The 24,524-nt window shown below is 41.6% G+C and overlaps 1 protein-coding gene across 1 annotated transcript in view; it reads left to right on the forward strand.

The window, feature by feature from the left end:
• The first annotated feature begins 317 nt into the window (after positions 1–317).
• Positions 318–24,524, forward strand: part of LOC140483663 (uncharacterized) — a 103,918-nt gene continuing 79,711 nt past the window's right edge. The window contains exon 1 of the mRNA XM_072582019.1: positions 318–656. The gene's annotated coding sequence lies outside the window, so the exon portion shown is untranslated. The remainder of the gene's footprint in view (positions 657–24,524) is intronic.

Raw genomic sequence — 24,524 nt, forward strand, 5'->3', positions numbered from 1 at the left:
CATTTAACGCTGGTCAAGTTTATGGAGAGATTCATATGAAAAGATAAGTTGCTACGCTCACATCCCAAACAACTCCTGGAGAGGAGGGGAAGTAGTTTATTTCTATTCTAAAAGAGATGCAGACAGATGATCCAGCAGCTGCTTCTGGCAATATTGCAGCCCCCAGCAGAACTCTGCTTAAATCTTGCCAAAAGGGAGGCATGGAGGTTGGGCCAGTCCTGGGCTACGAGCAAATCAATTCTTTGCAGTCAAAGCCCATTATATCCTCTGTGATGTGTGAGGCCAGCTTCAGCGAGCACCGCCCCAACACATGGAGCTTTTGCCCATATGCAAACAAACATTACAGCTGGATGTGCTTACTCAGCTCACAGCAGCCAAAGGAAGGGAGACTGGCTGTTCCAAATGTGTGATACAGCTTGGAATCACAGGAGCCGTGGCTTTATCCAGAGATGTGTTTAGATTTGAAGAACAGATTTCTTCCAATTCAACTGTGAAACAGAGACACTGATTGCACGCTCCAGTTAATGAAAGCCCAAATCTGGGTCAAAGATACCATCTGCAGAGTGAGAAAAGACATATATCAAACTCAGCTCTCTGTCCAAGACGATTTGCTGGATTCTGAAAGTGAAAGGGATTTTCTGTGTCTGCAGCACCAGGTGAGACTGAGCTTGTGAAGAGACTGTAACATTACAGAGTGTGTGACAAAAGTAACTCAACAGCAGGTAATGTCACTGAGGATTTCAGGCAATTGGTATATTGCTAGTAGCTAGGTAACCATAGAAACGTGATAGCAGCAAGGTGATCCAGGATATGGAAAAATAGATATGCAATTGAGACATTGAATAACCAAAGTCATGAGGTAGAGGCTGTGGGAGTCAGCCATGTGTAACACAAGACTGGCTATGTTTAGGTCGGAAGACAGCAGCTGTGTTGCCAAGAATACGCGACAGTGGCTTTGTGATGGAGGATCAATAAGGAGATGAGGCAATGTCTTTGCAATGTAGAGCACACATTGGTGGCGTGATGATAGTTTCTATTTGAATGAAGACACGTGACACTGGCTTTATGCCGAAGTTAGATGATGTGTGACTGAAGATAGTGTGACGACGGTGATAGTGCTTGGATGGCCAAGGGCATGTGACAGTTGCTCAGAGTGAAAGTATGTAATTGCGATAATTGATAAAGGACAAAATAGCTGCTATGGGCCAAATGAGGTGTTATATTAGCTGTATGACAGTGGATGAACAGATGGCAGCATATGATGGCACAAACAGTAAAGCCAAGTACTCTGATTCACATTCCCACATCTTTTGAAAAAATAACTATATATCCAATGGTTGAAATGTAAATGTTTTGCTTTACAATGGTGCATCCTGACGTTTAATTGATCGCTTTTTTATTAATATGCACGTTGGATTTATTTCCTTCAAATTATAAACAGGTTTATCGCAGCAAGGGCACAAGTAACACCATGGTAACAGTGATGCAGCATGCAAATAGCAGTAATGAGGCATGATTCGTAATCTGACTGTGCTGGATAACAAGATATCCCACTGGCTTTACACAAACACTCAATGTTGGAGGAAAATTAATCCTTTGAAAGTAGCAACAACAATCTGACCGTCACATGATTATTGCTATTGTGTAATGACTTATTTTTTTTTAAAAGCAAAATATTCAAAAGCTCTTGATTCAAATCTTCTTGTTCCTGATATTAAAAACAAGCCCACATTTGGTCACCTTCCAAGTCTATTCACACAATTTCTACACTGAGTCAGATTCTTCTCCTCAAGACCATAAGAAATATGACCAGAAGGAGGCCATTTGGGCCTTCAAGTCTACTTTGCCATTCAATAGGATCATAGCTGGTCCAATATTCCTCACATCCACTTCCTTGTGTTTTCCACTTTCCTGCATTTTCCCTGTAACCCTGATTCCCCAACTGATCAAGGATCTATCTATCTCAGCCGTAAATATACACAAGGACCTTGCTCTCCCACAGTTTTCCATGGCAAGGTGCTCTCAAGACTCACAACCCTCTGAGAGAAGAATTTCCTCCTCACCTCAATTGTACATTAGTGCCCCTTTATTCTGAGATGATGCCCTCTGCTCCTAGACTCTTCCCCCATGAGGGGAAACATCCCCTCAGCCTTCGTCTCCCACCCACTGCCACTTTTATCAAGTGTTTTATGATATTTTGTGACCTTGACAGTGCTGCAGAAGTGCAGGTTGTCATTAGTTTGTGACAAACGATTAGGAAGCTGGCAATTGTCATTGCTGCATAGTTTAATATTGTAAAGAATCTGCCCTGGTTACATCTTAGCTGCGGTTTTAATGTTTTTTTTATTAACATTCTTCCAGAACAATTTTCAAATTGAATTTCATTAAGTCCTTCTGAGATTATTTCCATATTTTGGGCTCCTTTAGGACCATCTCAAACTAACAGTGTCAGTGCCCGAGTTTGCGCATACACTTGACAGCAGTTAGAATAGAATCCCTTCAGTGTGGAAACAGGTCCTTTGGCCCAACAAGTCCACACTGACCCTCTGAAAAGTAATCCATCCAGACCCATTCCTCCTTACTCTACATTTACCCCTGACTAATGCACCTAACCTACACATCCCTGAACACTATGGGCAATTTAGCACGACCAACCTGCACATCTTTGGATTGGTAGAAGGAAATCAGAGCAGGCACGGGAGAATGTGCAAACTCCACACAGACTGCCCAAGGCTAGAATCAGACCTGTGTCCTTGGTACTGTGAGGTAGCAGTGCTAACCACTGAGCCACCGTGCAATATATCTGATGGTGTATACTTATAATGATGTTGATATGTATGTGTGGGTGTGTATGCCTATGTGTGCCAGAAGGAGGAGTGAGGGCTTTGGGTGTGGGTCAAAACCAATCATTTCACAAGGCTTGAACCTTGGGACCCCATTCTTCTACCTTCCCATGGTACCCAAGTATGTGTTCTGTAGTACGGGGCGGCACAGTGGCTCAGTGGTTAGCACTGCTGCCTCACAGCACCAGGGTCCTGGGTTCGATTCCTGCCTGTCTGTGTGGGGAGTTTGCACATTCTCCCTGTGTCTGCGTGGATTTGCTCCGGTTTCCTCCCAAAATCCAAAGATGTGCAGGTCAGGTGAATTGGCCATGCTAAATTGCCCAGAGTGTTAGGTGTGTTAGTCAGGAGTAAATATAGGGGTAGGGCAATGGGTTTGGGTGGGTTTCTGTTCGGAGGGGTGGTGTGGACTTGTTGGGCCAAAGGGCTTATTTCCACACTGTAGAGAATCTAATCTAATCTAGTGAAAATGCTAATGCACTGGATATGTCGATTCAAATCCCACCGTCAGAGGTGGTGAAATTATAACTTAATAAAATCTGGAATTAAGCAAGAACACACAAAACACAGCGAGTGTAATGGCGACCATGTGGCTACTGTTAATTGTCTAAAATTATCACTCGTTTCCTTTAAGGAAGAGAATCTGCCATCCTTGCCCTGTCTGGACTATATCTGACTCCAGACCCACAGAAATGTGGCTGATTTTTAAATGCTCTCTGAAATGGCCTATAGAGACATAGTTCATAGGCAATTAGGAATGGGCAGCTAATGTTAACCCTGCCAGTAATGCCCGCATACCATGTTAGAGTAAAAAGAGAATTTTAGACAAGGCCAAAGTAAAAGGCTTTTTAACTAAAGGGAAGGCAGTCTGATTTCTGGAAAAGGGACATGGAGCATTCTCGAGCTATTATCAACACAATAATCAACTTCTTTTCAGGAAAGGTAAGACAAATAATATAAGGATGAATTTTAAGTTTTAATGCTCTGTACTTACGCTTTTAATATGAGATGTTTGTCTGGAATTCAAGGCAGAGATCACAGTGATCTATTTTCATCCAAATGATCTCCTTGGGGATCTGGTGATCTGCTTTCTGAACTGTGTGAAAGTACAGGATCAGGATAGCCCCCAGTGAAGTGGGAGGAGCAGGTTTGATTACGTTTGATTTGAACTTAGCAAATTTACCAAAGCAGGTTGAATGCACAGAGGCTTGAATGTTTGCCCCATGGCAGGAGTGCAGAGTTGGGAGAATTCTCATATCCACAAAGTGCCCCAAATGGCCAGAGTTTGTTTCTGGGAGAGAACAGACATTAACACCAGATGGCCTTTCTGCCTCCAGAAGCAGTGCAGAGGCAGCAGAGAAAATGTCTGAAAGGCTGGTCTCTGTGCTCTGGGACTTGTAATAAAAGAGCAAAACAAATTCAGCCCAAACCCCTCACGCTGCATACTCCCAACACACCCACCCATTCCAACCAATGACATTGCACTCTCTCCCCACCTACCAACACACGACTCCCCATACCTCCAGACCTCTCTGTCTCATGCTGAACTCCTATTGCCTTTTTTGTAGAATCCCCACAGTGCAAAAAGAGGCCATTCAGCCCATCAAGTCCACACTAACCCTCTGAAGAACATCCCCCCACAGACACATCTCCCACTCCACTCTGAAACCCTGCATTTCCCATGGCTAATGCACCTCGCTAACACATCCTGAACACTATGGGTAATTTAGCATTCCAGTCCACCTAACTTAGTGGGAGGAAACTGAAGCATCTGGCGGAAGCCCATACAGACACGGGAGAAGATGTGAACTCCACACAGACAATCGCCTGAGGCTGGAATCAAACCTGAATCCCTGATGCTGTGAGGCAGCAGTGCTAACCATTGAGCCACCCCTTTTATTGTCCTATGCCAACATCATGCCAGCCTATGCCCTCCACCCATTATTCTTTGCCTTTACAGTCTCCATGCCAACTCTTCCTGTATCTAAATTGGACTGACCATACATCCAATGCTAAAATGAGTTACACTGAAGTTTTGAGTCTCTGTTGCTGACTTTGCAATTCTTTAAATAAAATTCCTATTTAAAAAACCTATTCACTACATTTATGTTCCTTAAAGTACTTAATTCTTTGTAAAAATAGGAGTTCAAAATCATAACCACATATCAAAACTTCTTAACCACTTGATATCAATTAAACTATAAAGCAACAGGCACACTGCTGTGATAATAAGAGGTTGTAAAATTAGTCTCACAGCATAGACTGTATAATGCTAGCTCTCAGGTTTGTGTCAACTGACAGAGTGAAATAGCAAACTACAAATTTTTATTTAATAAATTCCTTAACAGCTTGGCAGCCTCAATGCATTTATTAATTTTTTAATGTATATTGAGAGTAGACACTTTAAACAATCCTACCAAAGGGCACTTGACCCCATCCAAAGAAGACCTTACCTGTCGAAAAGCACTTTACTTCTTCCAGCGGTGTTCCAGGACTTATCCAAACGGTTACCTTACCTTACCAAAGTGAGATCATCTCCTGAAAAGTGTAAAAACCCGTGCATGAGTCCCACCTGCTTAATGCTCTATTGATGTGTTTACTATGGCTAATCCAACTGGTTTGCACATCCCTGGACAGTACTGGGCAATGCAACTATGGCCAATCCACCTAGCCTGCAGATCTTTGGACTGTGGATGGAAACCAGAGGAAACTCACACAGTTACAGTGAGGACATGGAACCTCCACATAGATGGTCGCCCAAGGGTAGAATTGAACCCAGGTCCCTGGATGTCCCACCTTTGTTACAAGGAGGCTGTACTTCTACATGTAGAATTTTGTGAACCACAAATATGGAATCTATAATCGCTCCCCATTGGTTGCATTCCACCTGCTAGAAATATCATTCAAGTTTGAAGTGGGTTGAACTCTGTGTCTGTGCTCACATGCAGTATCTGTTCAGGCTAAAAACCGGAAGATCTGTGGATGCTGTAAATTGCAGAGAAAAATAGAAATTGCTGGAAATGCTCAGCAGGTCTGGCAGCATTTGTGGAGAGAAATCAGAATTAATGTTTCATCTCCGGTAACCCTTCCTCATTTCCTCTGTCACTTGACTCGAAACGATGCTGCCAGACCTGCTGAGCTTTTTCAGCAATTTCTATCTGTTCAGACTGGGACCTCTGCTTAATGCCCTGTTGATGTGTTTACCATGGCTAATTCAACTAGCTTGCACATCCCTGGACAGTACAGGGCAATGCAACTATGGCCAATCCACCTAGCCTGCAGATCTTTGGACTGTGGGTGGAAACCGGAGGAAACCCACGCAGTTACAGTGAGGACATGGAACCTCCACATAGATGGTCACCCGAGGGTAGAATTGAACCCAGGTCCCTGGCATTGTGAGGCAGCAGTGCTGACCACTGAGCCACCATGCTGCCTATGGCAGGCATTTTGCTGTTTCTGTCAGTAGATGGCAGCACATTTAAAACACAATATGGTTATTTAGTCTGTTGGAGGTCTTTTGTCATCCCATTTCCTTCTATGAGAGATGATGGACACTTAGCGCACAGCCATTCGGGTTGGTGTAAAGGGTGGTGGCTTCACCTGATCCAACTTTCTTCATGAATGTGAAGACCAATATTAAGAGATCGATCCTGCCATAAGTGTTACACATGAGGGTATAAAGTGACTTTGCTGTTGTGATTTTGATGGTTGACAACTGTTGACCTTCTGCAGCAACCCCAGGTCATGATGGTGGTGCACCCCAGATTAAGGGCTGCTGGTCTTGCCAGTCATTTACCCTGAGGTATGATATTCAATGTTTAGGACCTCCATTATCCACTAGGCTAATCCATGGGCACCCCACTGGCCACCTAGGTGTCTAGCTACCTCACCATGCAGAATGTGCTTGGTAAAATGTTTATAGAGGCATATAATTTCTCTTTCTGAATTTGGAGTAAACATTGATTCCTAGTCCCTAATAAATTAAGGGAATGGAGAGACTAAATTACTCCAATGGAGAGTTAGTACTGCTTCAGTGGGCTGAATGGCCTCTTTCTGCCAATGACTCTAAATACAATTGGGTATAATGGAAGAGATAGACCTCATATCTCTATACAACCTTAAATTGGAATATCAGTTTGGGGTACCTACCTTTCTTCCCTTTAGCCTGACTTAACAACTTTGTGAAAGATATCACATGTGAGCTGTGTATGAAGGGTGGGTGTTTCTCAGTGAGATAGTCTGATCTGAAATTGCAATGATATGTGATAGCAACCAGTGAACCAGCCTGGAATCGGCTAGACCCCTGCCCAAGGCAGTTTAATTTTAAAGAGTCACTTGCCTTAGTTAAGTGAGTAGGTTTACTGCTCACCAAATGTGTGTTCCATTATTAGCTATTCCAACTTGCCTGTCAATTCGATATCAGCTATGGAGATTTCAGAATTCAAATCCAACTTCTGATTCCTGGCGCATGGGGAATGGATAATGGAAAGTATCCTCTGAAGTTGTTATTTATTTTCATCCAGTGTTGCAGCACATCTCTGGGACAGGTAGCCCAGAGGCAGGGACACTACCGCTGAGCCAAGAGACTTTTCTTGTGAATGGAGGTAAACAATGGGAGGTTGATGACATCATTAATTAACACGGTGCAAAACCCACTGGAAACTGCAGAACATTGCATCTGTTCTGACTGTGTGAATTGCAGGACTATTTGAGTGATGAAATCATGAGCTTACACAGCGATCCTGATATAAGTCAATGGAAATGAAGGAGCTGGTTCAGGATGCTCATTCATCTGTATCATGATGAACAGATTGCTGCAGGCAAAGAGGGAAATAGAGAAGAAGAATGGAAAGAGGATGGAAAGAGAGAAGCATTCATCAAAGCAGTTCTCTAATCATCAGATCAATTAACAAGTTCCATCTTGTGTCCTTGGTGTAGCGAGAAAAGGGAGTTTATGTATTTGCTTCAGAAAAGCTGATAAGAATCTGTTGAAAACCTAATTTCTGTTGTGCCCTCACCTTGATCTCAGGGACTCTTTATCTACAAGTATACAGGTGAGATGTTCTGTTTTGGGACAGCTCACATGCTTTCAGGTTGAGTACAAGATTGAAATAACTGGAATTGACCATGTAGCATTCGATTGACATAACTATAGCAGTTTTTTTCCCTAAACACATGTTCAAGTTGTTTAATAAAACAAAGAACTGCTGGACATCTAAAACAAACAAAAACAGAAATTGCTGAAGAAATAACAGTTTATTGCTTTTCCTTTCTCTGTGTGATATTGTACAATTATCTGCATTAAATCCAAACCTTTCTCTGTGCAATATTGTACAATCATACAAACTACCTTTATTCAATCCACTTACAGTTTTGCCCGAATCATTCAGCAATTGTAAGCTCCCTCTTTTAATTGTACTATTCCTCTTAGTTTTATTTCATCCTTAATACTGAACACGTCACAGAGTTTCTGAATATAAAGGGTAGAAATTAGACTTCGTTATGGCATCAAACAAAAAGGGTTGATTTCAAAGACCAACAACCTACATGCAAAAAAAATTGGGTCAAGTCATTTTTTGCGTAAGGACCAACTTATTTTAGACTCTCCATGGGAAATTTGATATCACAGTTTACAACAAAAGGCACGGTTTTGTGTACTTTAAAAGCATTTGCTGTGAAGAAGAGGTGCCTGTACGGAGAAGCATTGATACCACTGTGACTCGGGCTCAATGGTTAATACTGCTCCTCACAGCGCCAGGGACCCGAGTTCGATTCCGGCCTCAAGTGTCTGTCTGTGTAGAGCTTCCACATTCTCCCTGTGTCCACATGGATTTCCTCCCGTTGCTCCGGTTTCCTCCCACAGTCCAAAGATATGCAGATAAGGTGGATCAGCCATGCTGAATTGCCCAAAGTGTCCAGGGATTTGCAGGCTCGGTGGACTAGCCATGGGAAACGCAGGTTTACAAGGATAGGCTAGGGGGTTAGGTTTGGGTTTACAAGGATGGGGTAGGGAGTTAAGTGTGGGTTTACAAGGATAGGTTAGGGGGTTAGGTCTGGGTTTACAAGGATAGGGTAGCGAGTTAGGTGTGGGTTTACAAGGATAGGTTAGGTGGTTAGGTCTGGGTCGGATGTTCTTCGGAGGGTTGGTGTGGACTTGATGGGATGAATGGCCTGCTTCCACACTGTAGGGATTCTATTTCTATTCTATGACTCTGGAGATCCTCGAATCCTCCAAGATGCCAAAACAAGCAAACTAGTGTAAACTGGTGTAAATGCACTGTTCATACTAAAAAATTAAGGTTTAAAACTGGATATATTTTCAAATTATACACGTGGGTGCCCATAACAATGCATCTCCGTCAGGTGTTTCCCAGCTGACAAAAATATTGTTCCAACTTGGGTAGAGTTGCTCAGGTTATTACAGTTCTATATGGGATAGCCCAAGTTGTGGGTGAGAAGGAATGAACTGGCTTCCCTTCTGTATTTACCTAACCCCTCCGTTAGCCTCAACCAGATTCACTTAAAAAAAATCCCTTCCTTGTGGATATCTTCTTCCCAGATCAAATGAATTTCTGTTTTAAAAGGGGCTCATTTAATCAGACTTTCTTGAGTTAACAAAATGGTGAGTTTCTTAGTTACTAAACACAAAAAGAAATAGCAACACACCACCACATATGCATTCACACATTAGAAATAAGAACTAAGTCCAAAAAACGATAAACGTTCAAAGTGTCACAAAGCTGGTTTCTTTTCTCTAAAACCTGTTCCTTTTCTCAAGGATATTATGTCCTTGGTTTTTTTCAGAGGGGGCATAAACCACCCTCGGTGTCAATTAGACTGGTTTGGTACAGAGATTAAAGGGTATTGAAAGGCCTTTATGTTTATATGTAAACTGATGAGACTTCAGGCCAAAGTGGTCATGTTTTAAAAGTGACCTGTATAATGAAAAGGGAGTGGTCAGCTCTCTAGCTGAGCAGTGTAGTTCAGTCCAGAACTAGTTGGACGTTCAGCAGTGGACTGTGTGTGAACAAACGCTCTCTCTCTCTCTCTCTCTGCCCTTCTAACTTCAACCTGTAAGCATCTGTTTCATTTTTTAACTGTGTTTCAAGAGGGTTTGCTTATTGGGACTGCTGTGTATATTCGGAACAGCATACTTAAGTCAAGTTTGGATAGACTGAGCTCTGTAGGAGTTCTTTATTCTTTTCTTTGTGTTTCATTGTGTAATTTTGTGAATAAACGTTTATCTGTTTTAAAACCTGGTAGTCAACCTCACTAACTTAATTGGGTGACTTAAATTGTATACTTACCGAAACAAATTGCAAAGTTACAGTCTGGGCTACCTGCTTAAGAATTTTTTCAGTGGTCTGGCCTAGTCCATAATAGATTGGGGGCTCTTTGCGGGATTTTAAACAGAGAGTGGTAGATGCTAGTGTCTTTATTTTGGGTGTTGGTTTGGTTGGGTGTACAAAGCCTGGTATAGGAGTGGCTCTTTCAGTCACCAGAAATTTTCTGGATATGGCTGCGGTGACTTTAGAAGTTTTGCAAGAAGTGAATAAGACGAAGCTGCAGAAATTAGCAGAGGAGTTAGAATTGGAACTGCCTGCTTCTGTGAGGGAAGGAGAGATAATTACAGCAGTGGCTCAGCAGTTACACTTGCTGGAGAAGTCATCAGAATCTATAGAGATGGCAAGAATTCAATTGCAAATGAAGCAGCTTGAATTGGGGGCAAGAGATAAGGAATGGTCAGCAGAAATTAAACAGTTTGAGTTACAATTGAAAGTAGAAGAGAGGGAAAAAGAGACAGCAGCAGAACAGGGAGAAAAAGAGAAAGCAGAGAAAGAAAATGGGAGACCTTTTGAAATTCAAAAACTGACACTTAAAAAGGAAAGTCAACTTAAAAGGCTAGTGATAAAGGCTGAAGATAACCTTAGCGAGGAACTCATGTGGAAGAGCAGAGAGTTAAAAGATCAAAGTTAGCAGCTGAAGTGGCTGATGATTATGAGCTGGTCCTTAAAATTTGGTTTGGCTTCCAGAATCAATTTCAGTCCATGAGGGATAGAAATTGGAGCAAAGAGAAATCCTCACATGGAAAGGGAAAGGTAGATCTCAGTGAAGATCATAAGGATAACTTACCACAGGGTAAAAAAGAAACCCTTGAGGGGAATAAAGAAGTTAAAAAGCTCTGGTGTTTTCATTGTAATAAAGTGGACCACATGAAATCACAGTGTTGGTGGGCTAGGAGAAAGCCAGATGTAGGAAATCTGGACAAGCCTGGAGGTTTTGTTGGACTAGTAACAAAAAGCACAAGGGAAGTTAGCCAACTGCCTCAGAGAATACAAGATGTTCAGAGGTTGATTAAGGAGGAAGTGTCAGATCTGCTTAAAAAAATATACATTCAAGGATAACATTTATTCAGATAGGTCAGGAGTAGCAGGTGAAGAGGTTACAATATTAAGGGACACAAGATCCTTTCAGTCTGCAATGCTGAAGGATGAGGAGATATGTACTCCTCAGGGACTATTGCCAGCAAAAGTACTGGTAACGGGAATTCATGGTGAGACACAAAATGCTTAATTATGTAAAGTGAGGCTAAAGAGGCCAGAGAAGAGTGAATAATTTGTGGTGGGAGTACTGGACAAACTCTCAGCTCTAGGAATACAATTTGTCCTTGCAAATGATGTAGCTGACTCACCGGTAGGCATGCTGCTTACTCTAGGTGAAAAGCCAGTGGAGACGCAGGCAACTGAAAACATGAAGAGTGTTTTCCCAGGAATTTCCCCTGATTGTGTGATCACAAGATCACAGAGGCAAAAGTTGAAGCAGGAGGGAAGCTGACATAGCGTTATCTGAGACTTTTTTTGATCAGAGACGTAGCACAGAGCAGGAGCAAATAGGTGAACATACAAGTGTCTTTAGCTCTGCTAAGGCTGATTGAATTACAGCAGAAAGATGAGAACTTAAAGCAGTTATATCAAAAGGCATTTACAGAGAAGGAAAGTGAATGCATTCCTGTGTGTTATTATGTAACAAATGATGTCTTAATGAGGAAATGGAGACCATACACATTCAAGCAAATGAGAAATGGGCAGAGCTTCATCAAATTGTTTTGCCAATAGGGTATAGAAAGGAGGTGCTGCAAGTAGCACATGAGCTACTATTTGGAGGTCATTTGTGGGTGTGGAAAACACAGGCTAAAATACAAAGACATTTTTACTGGCCTGGAGTACTCAAGAATGTAGTTGAATTTTGCCAGTCGTGTCATACATGTCAGCTAATCGGAAAACCACAGGCAGTGATATCTATTCCAGCATTTGAGGAACCTCCCACAAGAGTCTTGATTGATGGCATAGGTCCACTACCTCAAATAAAAAGTGGGAATAAGTATTTATTAACAATAATGGATGTGTCAACTAGATTTCCAGAGGCAATCCCATTACGCAACATCACAGCTAATAGAGTTATAGAAAAATTATTTAAATTTTTTACTAGATACGGACTGCCAAAAGAGATCCAGTCAGATCAAGGATCAAACCTCACATCCAAACTATTCAAGGAGGTTATGGATAACTTGGGAATGAAGCAATTCAAATCTACTGCGTACCATCCAGAATCGCAGGGAGTGCTAGAGAGACGGTATCAAACATGAGACACCATGTTAAGGGCTTATGATCAGGATTATCCAGATGACTGGGATAAGAGTTCCGTTTGTACTTTTTACGATCAGAGATGCACCAAATTAATCAACCAAAATCAGTCCATTTGCATTAATGTTTGGGCATGAAGTAAGAAGACCGTTAAAATTGATTAAGGAGAAATTAATAAGTCAGAATTCAGAGACCACCTATTTGGACTATATGTCAAATTTTAGAGAACAATTAAATAGAGCTGGAAAGTTGGCTAGATAGCATTTAAAAATATCACAGCTTATATTGAAACAAGAACTGGATAAGAAATCAAAAATTCACAATTTTGCAATTGGGGATAAGGTATTGGTGTTACTTCCAGTGACAAGTGTGTCTTTAAAAGTCAGGTTTAGTAGACCTTATCAAGTCGAGAGGAAATTGAGTGAGGTGAACTACTTGATAAGGACTCCAGACAGGAAGAAATCTCACAGAGTGTGTCATGTGAACATGCTGAAAAGGTATTTTGATTGGGAAGGAAAGCAAGAGGAGAAAGTGTTAATGATTACAGCACAGAAGGAAGAACCAAATTCAGAGGATTCTTAATTGGACATTCCTCAAATCAAATTGAACAATAAGGAAGTTGTCAAAAATTGGGATAAATTATTGAGTTCCCTCCACAACAAAATTGAAATGACCTGAAAGAGTTATTGCTATCACATGGGGAGATATGTGGAAATAAACTGGGAAGTACTAACCTAATTGTACATGATGTAGTTATAGGAGATGCTGTTCCAATTAAGCAACACCCTTATAGGCATAACCCTCTAAAGTTGGCACAGGTACAGAAGGAGATAGAACACATGATCCAAAATGGCATAATCAAAGTGAGTGACAGTGACTGGAGCTCACCCACAGTCATGGTGCCAAAGCCAGATAGTACCCAACAGTTATATGGGGACTATCGCAAAGTCAACGCCGTTACAAAGACTGATGCATATCCAATTCCACGGTTGGAGGACTGTGTCAAAAAAGTGGGACAAGCAGCTTGCATTTCTGAGTTGGCCTTGCTCAGAGGATACTGGCAAGTACCTCTGTCTGAGAGAGCAAAGGCAATTTTGGCTTTTATAATACCAAATGGACAATATCAGTTCAAAGTCATGCGGCTTGGTATGCAAAATGCTCTAGTCATGTTTCAGAGACTGACTAATAAGGTCATTTCTGGATTACCCAATTGTGTGGTGTATATTGATGACCTGGTGATTTTTAGTCACTCATGAAAGTAACATTTACAGCATTTATCTGACTTGTTTGATCGACTTCGGAAGGCAGGCTTAGTGGTAAACCTAGCTAAAAGTGGATTTGCCAAAGCCCAAGTCACCTTCCTGGGCCATGTTATCAGACATGGACAAGTAGCCCCACACGATGTGAAAACGAAAGTAATTGGGGAATTTCCCACACCGTCAACAAAAAATGCAGTACTATGGTTCCTGGGATTGAATGGATTTTATTGAAAGTTTGTGCCGAACTTTAGCTGTGTGGCTGCTCCACTCACCGCATTGTTAAAAAAGGGCAAGAAGTTTCAGTGGACGGCGGACTGTCAAAAGGCATTTGACAGCCTAAAAACTGTGTTACCCATTGCCACTGTATTAGCCACACCGGATTACACGAAGCCTTTCAAGGTGCCTATCAAAGCCAGTGATGTGGGTGTCAGTGTGGTGCTCCTGCAGGAGGATGACGAAGGTATAGGAAGACCCAAACAATATTTTTCCAGAAGTTGAACATTCATCAACAGAAATATTAAATGGTGGAGAAAGAGCCTTTAAGCTTGGTATTGTCATTACAATATTTCAGTGGTTATATTACCAGCAATGCATCTGTGACAATTGTAGAAACCGATGAAGGGTTTTTGCCTGAAACGCCGATTTTCCTACTCCTTGGATGCTGCCTGACCTGCTGTGCTTTTCCAGCACCACTTTAATCTAGACCCTATATACTGTTCATAACCCATTGACACTTGTGGAAAAACTTAAGGACAAAAACGCCAGACTGTTCAGATGGAGCTTGTTGTTGCAGCCATTCAATTTGACAGATGCTTCGGTCCAACCCGTCCATGCCGACCAGATATCCCAACCCAATCTAGTCCCACCTGCCAGCACCCGACCCACATCCTTCCAAACCCTTCCTATTCAAATACCCATCCAAATGCCTCTTAAATATTGCAATTGTACCAGCCTCCACCACTTCCTCTGGCTGCTCATTCCATACACGTACCACCCTCTGTGTGAAAACGTTGCACCTTAGGTGTCTTTTATATCTTTTCCCTCTCACCCTAAACCTATGCCCTCTAGTTCGGACTACCCCACCCTAGGGAAATGACTTTGTCTATCTACCCTATCCATGCTCCTCATAATTTTGTAAACCTCTATAAGGTCACCCCTCAGCCTCGGATGCTCCAGGGAAAACAGCTCCAGTTGTTCAGCCGCTCCCTACAGCTCAAATCCTCCAACTCTGGCAACATCCTTGTAAATCTTTTCTGAACCCTTTCAAGTTTCACAACATCTTTCTGATAGGATGGAGACCAGAATTGCATGCAATATTCTAACAGTGACCTAACCAATGTTTTATACAGCCGTAACATGACCTCCCAACTACTGTACTCAATACTCTGACCAATAAAGGAAAGCATACCAAACTCCTTCTTCACTATCCTATCTACTTGCAACTCCACTTTTATAGAGCTATGAACCTGCACTCCAAGGTCTCTTTGTTCAGCAACACTCTCTAGGACCTTACCATTAAGTGTATGAGTCCTGCTAAGATTTGCTTTCCCAAAATGCAGCACCTCGCATTTATCTGAATTAAACTCCATCTGCCACTTCTCAGCCCATTGGCCCATCTGATCAAGATCCTGTTGTAATCTGAGGTAACCCTCTTTGCTGTCCACTACACATCTGATTTTGGTGTCATCTGCAAACTTACTAACTGTACTTCTAATGCTCGCATCCAAATCATTTACGTAAATGACAAAAAGTAGAGGACCCAGCACCAATCCTTGTGACACTCCACTGGTCACACACCTCCAGTCTGAAAAACAACCCTCCACCACCACACTCTGTCTTCTACCGTTGAGCCAGTTCTGAATCCAAATGGCTAGTTCTCCCTGAATTCCATGAGATTTAACCTTGCTAACCAGTCTCCCATGGGAACCTTGTCGAACGCCTTACTGAAGTCCATATAGATTACATCTACTCCTCTGCCCTCATCAATCTTCTTTGTTACTTCTTCAAAAAAACTCAATCAAGTTTGTGAAATATAATTTCCCACACACAAAGCCATGTTGACTACCCTTAATATGTTCTTGCTGGCAGACTCAAATGAGGCTACGGGTAGAATGCGGGTAAGTGGAGTTGAAATGCCCATCAGCTATGATTGAATGGCGGAGTGGACTCGATGGGCCGAATGGCCTTACTTCCACTCCTCTGTCTTTATGGTCTTATATACAGGGGTTTTCGGTGGCAGATGTGCCATGGCCTCAATTTGCATGTGGTTGTGTATGTTTGCATGTTTACAGTTAGTATAGTGTATCTGTTTAGACTATTAACCGGGTTTTTGAAGGGTTAAAAATGAAGCCATCTTTTGGTACTGATTTTGTTTTAAGGGGTGTAGCGTCAGAAAGCTGTGTTTTTTTTTCCAAAAGCTGTTCCTTTTCTCAAGGATACTCTGTCCTTGGTTTTGTTCAGAGGGGTCATAAACCACTCTTGTCAATTAGACTGGTTTGGTACAGAGATTAAAGGGTATTTAGAGGCCTTTTTGTTTATATATAAACTGATGAGATTTCAGGCCAAAGTAGTCATGTTTTAGAAGTGACCTGTATAATGAAAGGGTCAGCTCTCTAGCTGAGCAGTGTAGTTCAGTCCAGAACTGGTTCGATGTTTAGCAGTGTTCTGTGTGTGAACAAACTCTGCCTCTCTCTCCACCCTTCTAACTTCAACCTGTAAGCATCTGTTCCATTTTCTAACTGTGTTTCAAGGGGGGGTTGCTTATTGGGATTGCTGTGTATATTCGGAACAGCATAATTAAGTCGAGTTTGGGTAGACTGAGTTCTGCAGGAGAGTTCTTTATTCTGTTCTTTGTGTTTCATTGTGTAATTTTGTGAATAAACGTTTGTCTGTTTTAAAACCTGGTAGTCAACCTCGTTAACATAATCTGAGTAATTTTTCACTGTACACTTACCAAAACAAATTGCAAAGTTATGGTTTGGACTGCCTGCTTAAGAATGTTTTGAGCAGTTTGACCTAGTCCATAACAAAAGACATACACAGATCAGTCTCTGTTGATCACTCATGCAAATGGCAGTTGAATGTCGATTATTGGTGTTCTTGACTTTGCAAGCAGTTGAAATCCTTTTGTGTTGTTTCCTTCTGGTTGGTTTTCTGGTTAGTTGGCTTCCAGCACTTGGAGTAAAAGCTGAATTTTTTTCACCTGCAATGCAGGGGTGACTAGTGTGTTTTTGTTTTGACTGTGGCATTCAAACCCAGACTGGCATATCAACCTAAAGAAAAACATGCAGTTATTTGGTATCTTTTCCAACATCCAGATGCCTCAATGCTAATTAGTTCCTTTCTTTATGATGTACACACTGTAATAGCAGTACACAAATTAGGAACAGAAGGAAGCCATTCCACCCTTCTAGCCTGCTCTCCAGTCAATAAAATCATTACTGATCTGATCATGGCCTCAGCTGCACTCTCCTGTCTACTTCCTAATAACACTGATTCTCTAATTAGTCAATAATCTATTTACCTTAGCCTTAAAATTAATCAACCACCCTGTCTCCATTGTTTTCTGGAGAAGAGAGTCTCAAAGTCTCACGATCCTCTGAGTGAAAAACTCCCTCCACTTCTTAGACGGGAGACCTCTACAATGTAGGTGTTTCATCCCTAAAGCATATCCCAATTTTCCATGAGCAATACCGTGGAAGCTTGCCCAGTACTTATGTAAATTGACTGTGTAATACACCTCCTCATCTGATTGAGATGGTTTCCTGTACAATGATGTTACTCTCAAAACAAATAGAGCTGCTGTTAGTTTAATTTCCACAGGCTATATTTTTGGAGTGCGTCCAGCCGCTGTTTATTCTGACAGGAAAATGACTCTGAGAGGCACAGACAAGCCAGGGCAATACTCTGAGATGAATTTATCACACATCACTGCCACTGCTGCAAGAGCCAGCCTCTCATCTCAATCTGTTTAACTCTGATGATTGACATCACAGCGGAACACAACATGTTTCCCACTTGACACTCAGTGCTGGTGCTGATTATGTTGAAGCCATATCCAATTAAAGAGAACAAGTCACTTGCAATAATGTGCTTTTCTACCTCCATCCAGTGAGGACATTTTTCTGGAAGATTTTAAACTTGTGGAAAGTTTGGGGACTGGGGGCTATTTAGTCAATAGTTCCACACAATATGCTGAAGTCTAGTATAAGTGAGATGATCAAATCATTCCATATAGCCCTCAGTTGGAGAGTAACTTTCAAAATGTAGATGCTAATGTAAAAGATTGGGCAGGATTAAACAAGAATTATAATTCATTTTTTATTCGCTACTTTCCTCTCTCTCTTTCAATGTGCGGTCCATTTTCACAGCAGTCCTGTGGCAGTTTGTACAAAAGGCACGTCTTTAAATGTGTGTCATGGAGTGGATGGGGTAAGAGCATCTTCAAACTCCAGAGGCTGCTCTGTCCTCATCTAATATACATGATCAAAGGCACACAAACTTATTCAATTATAGTATCCTCAAACTCAGCAGAAATTAGTGTTCAAATCTGATACATTTCTGAATGCCTCAATACCACAAATACATTCATCCTTTGAGTGACATTTTAAACCATGGTGTTCACAACTTCTCAAATTGAGGCTTGAGTTTTGAAAGTGTACAAAACCATTTGGACCCCTTCTCCCTCTTTTGATTATGCACTTACTGAGAGGAAATTCCATCAACCAGAACCTAGTGTTCAGCTTTTTTCACAGTTCCTTGGCTTTTGAAACATTTCATTTATGCAGCAATGTTCACACTTGGGACAATAAATGCCTAATGCTATATATGCCACACAAATGCAAGTTAATGACTTTCTCCAATAAGAGCATCTCAGTCTCTCCTCTTGACATTCTATGGTAATGTGTTCCTTGGGGAAGTGTCCTAGGCCCAACTATCGAGGACCTTGTTTCCATCACAAGATTAGCAGTGGGGATGTTCGCTCATGATTGAACTGTTTTCAGCATCACTTGCAACTTCTTAGACACTGTGTCCCTGAGCATCAAGACATTTACAACATTCAGGCTTGGGATGATCAGTCCCAAGAAACATTTGTGTGATGTAAGTTCAATGTTTCTTTCCAATAAGTCAGAATCTGACCAAGTCTCCTTGATATTTGATAGTATTACCTCAGTTGTATTGCCCACCTTCAGCATGAACTGAACTGGAACAGTCATATATACACTGTGGCTTCAAAGCCAGCTCAGAACCTGGTTATTTTGGTGGTGTAGGCCAACTTCCTAAGAATGAGCAATAAATGCTGGCCTTGTCAACAACAGGTACATCCCATGGCTGAATAAATAAAGTAAATTTAAAAAGTTGCAAGTACAAAGAATATGCCCAGTTAATGCACCATTTCAACTAAACAGCAATTTGCGGGACAGCCATTCCCATGGTAAGGCCTTAGTCAATCAGAGTTGATTTGCTTATTTTGAATTCAAGCAAAGATTTGACAGCTAACTGTTCCATGGTATATTCTCCATGGCAACACCTCTTCTAATCACAGTCTATTTGCCAGCCAATCAGCACCAACTTCTCATGCAATATTAACTGTAATTTTCTTTGGGCTTGGTATTCTTGTGATTGTGTCCTGATGAGTGCAAAGTGAGAAACTTCCCAGCACGTCGCCTTTCTCAGCAATACTCAAAGCTCTGTCCTACAGAATGACTACAGTAAAAAATTCTGTGTCAAGAGTATTATGAATGGCTTCCTGATAGAGATAGTTTGTAGGGATCTCTGAACAGTTCAGAACAGTTTCCCATCTGATTTTAATTCAATGCCCTCTTAGACCCTACTTGCTACTATTTCAATAGAAGACAAATGGAGGATAAGAAAGGATGTAGTTCTAATTTGAAGTCAAAAGTAACCTCTCCAGAAAAATCAATCAGTGTCTTAATTTTAACACTTTGAAAAGATAAGTAAACAAACCTCTCCCCACAAGATGAATGTTGAACATAAGGACAGAAAATTCCTCAAGCCAGTAGCTGACATTCTGACAGCTCCAGGGTCCATTGACTCAGTTGTTCATTCCTGTAGCTTGTTGACAGCTTGTGATGCTATCAATCATGAAGAGATTCAGAGTCAGATCAATTGCTGTTTAATGTTTCTCGAATTCTTTACTTTAATATTCATAGCTGATTCTAATTGACTAACCTAATGCTCAAAGCTTCATAGAAAAACTCATTATTCAGGACAATTTGGTGTAAGGTCTTAAGACAATTAATCTTGAGTTTAATAATCTCGGTAGAAATTTTGACAACTGCGTTTTCCTTTCTTTTCTGTCAATGTTTGAATGACAGCAGCCACAAGCTTTGACTTGTCTGAACTTAGCTTAAGGAGATGTTTTCAGTGAATCTTAGATTTGCACAGCTGTATGAAATCTTGAACTTGTGCACAGACCATTGCATTTAAAGTAGAAATTGTTGGAAAAGCTCAGCAGCTCTGGCAGCATCTGTGGAGAGAAATCAGAGTTAACATTTTGGGTCAAGTGACCCTTCCTCAGAACCCCACTGGGTTTATTTTGTTGCTGTGCAAAATCTCTTCACAGTGACTGAGATGCTGTCAGGAGACTACAAAAATCACATTGAACCCCCACGAAATCCCTAGTCTTACCTTCAAAGGATCTGCTTTCAAAGAGAAAAATAGAATTATTTTATGAATGTTAACAAAATTGATAACAAACAGTACCAAATATAAGAAGAACAATTTTAACCCAAGCTGTTTATCACGATGGGGTTCAACCCTGCCAAATACTGATACATGGACAGTAAAATTTTTCGGACTATGAAATGGACATTGTGTTCAATCCTGTAAATTGCTCAACAAATATCTTAATTTAAAATTGATCCTTTTGGATCAACAAGTACAAAAATGATATGATTAGCAGAAAGACGTTTGTCATTGTGAGCCTCCTCAAGTCTTCTGAGAAAATTAGTTTGAAACACAATACTTAAATCTTGCATGTTGCATATTCTGGTCCCCATATCCTAGAATAAAAATGTCTCTCTTTTTTAGATTAGATTACTTACAGTGTGGGAACAGGCCCAACAAGTCCACATCGCCCCACTGAAGCACAATCCACCCATACCCCTACATTTACCCCTTACCTAACGCTATGGGCAATTTAGCATAGCCAATTCACCTAACCTGCACATCTTTGGACTGTGGGAGGAAACTGGAGCACCCGGAGGAAACCCACACAGACACAGGGAGAATGTGCAAACTCCACACAGTCAGTCGCCTGAGGCGGGAATTGAACCCAGGTCTCTGGCACTGTGAGGCAGCAGTGCTAACCACTGTGCCACCGTGCCGCCCATATTTACAAGGTTACTCCAGATGCCATTCCAAACAAATCACATCATCAAGTTAGTTACAAACACTTTCTCCATCACATTTGAAATTTAGATGTTAGCAACCTTGATTGATTGGTGACGTTAATTGGTTCTATAGAGTGTGGATACTGGATGAGTGTGCATGGAAGTGCCAAAGGTTTGCATGAATGATACAAGGGATCGTGAAGGTAAGTACAGTAGCATAATCAGCATGAATGTGGCATGGGGAGGAAAAGGAAGAGTAAAGAGACATGAGAAGCGAGGGTTAGAAGGTCTAATATTAAATTTATAACTGGAACAAAGCACTAGAACAATGAGGTGGGTCACTTAACAAGCCCAGCTGAGAGCCCAGCTAAGCACCAAACAGCACCCATGGTTTCCCCTCAACCCTTTCCTGTGGTGAGGGTGGGGGTGCTGATTCCAGTTAACACTGGCCTCTCCTGAGTGAAAGTTCACCCTTTTCAGGCAGTGTCTCTAGCAGTGGACATCTTGAGCTGGGAAATTGTCTCTGTTCCTCTACTTGCCTCCAGAATTAAAATTCAGACCTCTAATACCGCCTGAGATATTTTCCACAATCAGTAAAGTCGGAAGTTTCTAAACAGTCATACATTAACAGAGTTAAAAAAAAACCCAAAGAGCTGCTGGAAATCAGAAAGAAAAACAGAAATATCTGGAAAAGCTCCAGCATCTATAGAGGAAAATAAGAGTTAATGTTTTAGGAACTGGATTAACAGAGCATGGATGGGGGGAATAGGGGAGACCAAACCTAAAGGGCGTAGGTTTAAGGGAGATGGAAAAGATTTAAAAGGGACCAAAGGGGTAAATTTTTCACGCAGAAAGTGGTGCGTGTATGGAATGAACTGCCAGAGGAATTGGTAGAGGTGGGTACAATTACAACATTTAAGAGGCATTTGGATTGGTATATGAATAGGAAGGGTTTGGAGGGATATGGGCCGGGTGCTGGCAGGTGGGACTAGATTAGGTTGGGATACCTGATCGGCATGGATGGGTTGGACCGAAGGGTCTGTATCCATGTTGTACATCTCTATGACTCTATGGATGGGTATATGAATGGGAAGGGTTTAGAGGGATATAGGCCAAATGCTGGCAAATCAGACGAGATGAATTCAAGATAATTGGTCCACATTGACGAGTTGGACTGAGAGGTCTATTTTCATGCAGTATGACACTATGATTCGAGAACGGGATCGAATGCATTAAGAGATAATGGGTATGGAGATTTGGAGAGGAAAGTCCCAAGTAAAATAATTAGGACATAGAACATAGAACATTATAGAGCCATACAGGCCTTCGGCCTTGATGTTATGCTGACCTGTGAAACCAATCTAAAGCCCATCTACCCTACATTATTCCATTGTCATCCATATGTTTATCCAATGACCATTTAAATTTCCTTGGCAAGTCTACTACTGTTGCCGCAGGGCATTCCACACCCTTGCTACTCTCTGAGTAAAGAACCTACCTCTGACATCTGTCCTATATCTATCACCCCTCAATTTAAAGCTAGGTCCCCTTATGCTAGCCATCACCATCTGAGGAAAAAGGCTCTCACTGTCCACCGTACCTAATGGGCGGCACGGTGGCACAGTGGTTAGCACTGCTGCCTTGCAGTGCCAGAGACCCGGGTTCAATTCCTGCCTCAGGCGATTCTCTGTGTGGAGTTTGCACATTCTCCCCGTGTCTGCGTGAGTTTCCTCTGGGTGCTCCGGTTTCCTCTCACAATCCAAAAATGTGCAGGCCAGGTTAATTGGCCGCGCTAAATTACCCGTAATGTTAGGTGAAGGGGTAAATGTAGGAGAATGGGTCTGGGTGGGTTGCGGGTCGGTATGGACTTGTTGGGCTGAAGGGCCTGTTTCCACACTGTAGGCAATCTAACCTTCTGATCATTTTATATGCCTCTATTAAGTCACTTCTTAACCTTCTTCTCTCTAACGAAAACAGCCTCAAGTCCCTCAGTTTTTCCTAATAAGACCTTCCCTCCATTCCAGGCAACATCCTGGTAAATCTTCTCTGCGCCCTTTCCAGTGCCTCCACACCCTTCCTCTAATATGGTGACCAGAACAGTATGCAATATTCCAAGTGTGGCCGCAGCCAGAGTTGGAAACAGATCTTCTGCAGAATGGGCTTTCTTATCTATGCTATTATATATCTCACATTGAATGCTGCAAACAGCAGGGGATTCAGAAAGGATTTTCAGAACTCCACCACACACTGCTCCTCTGTCAGCAGCTTCATCTGTTTGTCTTCTGCTTTCTATTACTAGGCCAATTTTCAAATTAGCCGGCTAAGTTACCATGAATTCTCAGTGTCTACATTTGTGTGGAAACCCTGAGGCACAGAATCTTACTGAGTGGCTTCTGAAAAACAATTTTAATTACATCTGTCAGATAGACCTCAGCTGTAACCTCAGCAAAAAAAAAGGTCCAGTTAAATCACTTTGCGCGGGTTAGAAGTAACCCAATGTGGCTTCTGCCCAAAGCTAAGAGAAAGCTGGTTTTGGGAGCTCCAGCAGGGAATCAGCATTCTGCCAGCCAGCCAGTTGGGTTCAATAGAGGGAGTTAAGGGGTTTGAACAACCCAACAGTAGGACAGTGTATTTTCATTGGCAGGGAAGGTTATCCATAAATATACTGTTAAAAAATTCTTGGACCTTTTTTATGAAGTGGTTTCTAGCAGCCCTTCAATTTGCCAACTATCTCACAGATGTCCACTCAATTGTCCTGGCATAGGACCTTTTTTTGGCATTTTAAGCAGTTTTACTTGGATTTCCGACTGTGACTGAGCATTGCAACTGACGGATTTTGGGTCGCAACCCACCCTGAGTGGTTGATATAGAAAGACTTAAACATCTCACCCAGTTCTGTTTGTACAGCCAATCTAAATACTGCATGGAATAACCTACACGGATCCTCTGAAATGGGTTCCAATGTACTTAAATGAATGTTAGTGGTCTCTCCTTCCTTGCCTGACAAGAACAGGTTCAGAGACTCCTTTTTTTGAATTGAAAGAATTATATTATCGATTTTCCAGTTCTCAAAGACAGTCTCTGTATTTTTGGATCTTCTAAAAATGTGAAGCAAGACCCCCGCCCATAACTTCCACATTTATTTCTTCAAGGGATTCCAGTGTCTATCTAATCCACTCCAGCTGCCAGTTGATACTTGAATTATCTTCATAGCACATTCTTTACTGATATATGAATGGATTCCTCACCCCATTTAACTGAATCTGGAACTGATCCATATATTTGATTCGAGCACGTGACATGAAGGATCTATTAAACTCTTACCTTTGCTCCTTGTTGTATTTATGACAAACTTATGACAGATCAGAAGAAATAAATGTTTAGACCCTTAGCCTAATATATGTTGAACTTAAAAGCAATTCTCTT

This window comes from Chiloscyllium punctatum, chromosome 12 (genome assembly GCF_047496795.1).
Source record: "Chiloscyllium punctatum isolate Juve2018m chromosome 12, sChiPun1.3, whole genome shotgun sequence".
Classification (NCBI taxonomy): domain Eukaryota; kingdom Metazoa; phylum Chordata; class Chondrichthyes; order Orectolobiformes; family Hemiscylliidae; genus Chiloscyllium; species Chiloscyllium punctatum.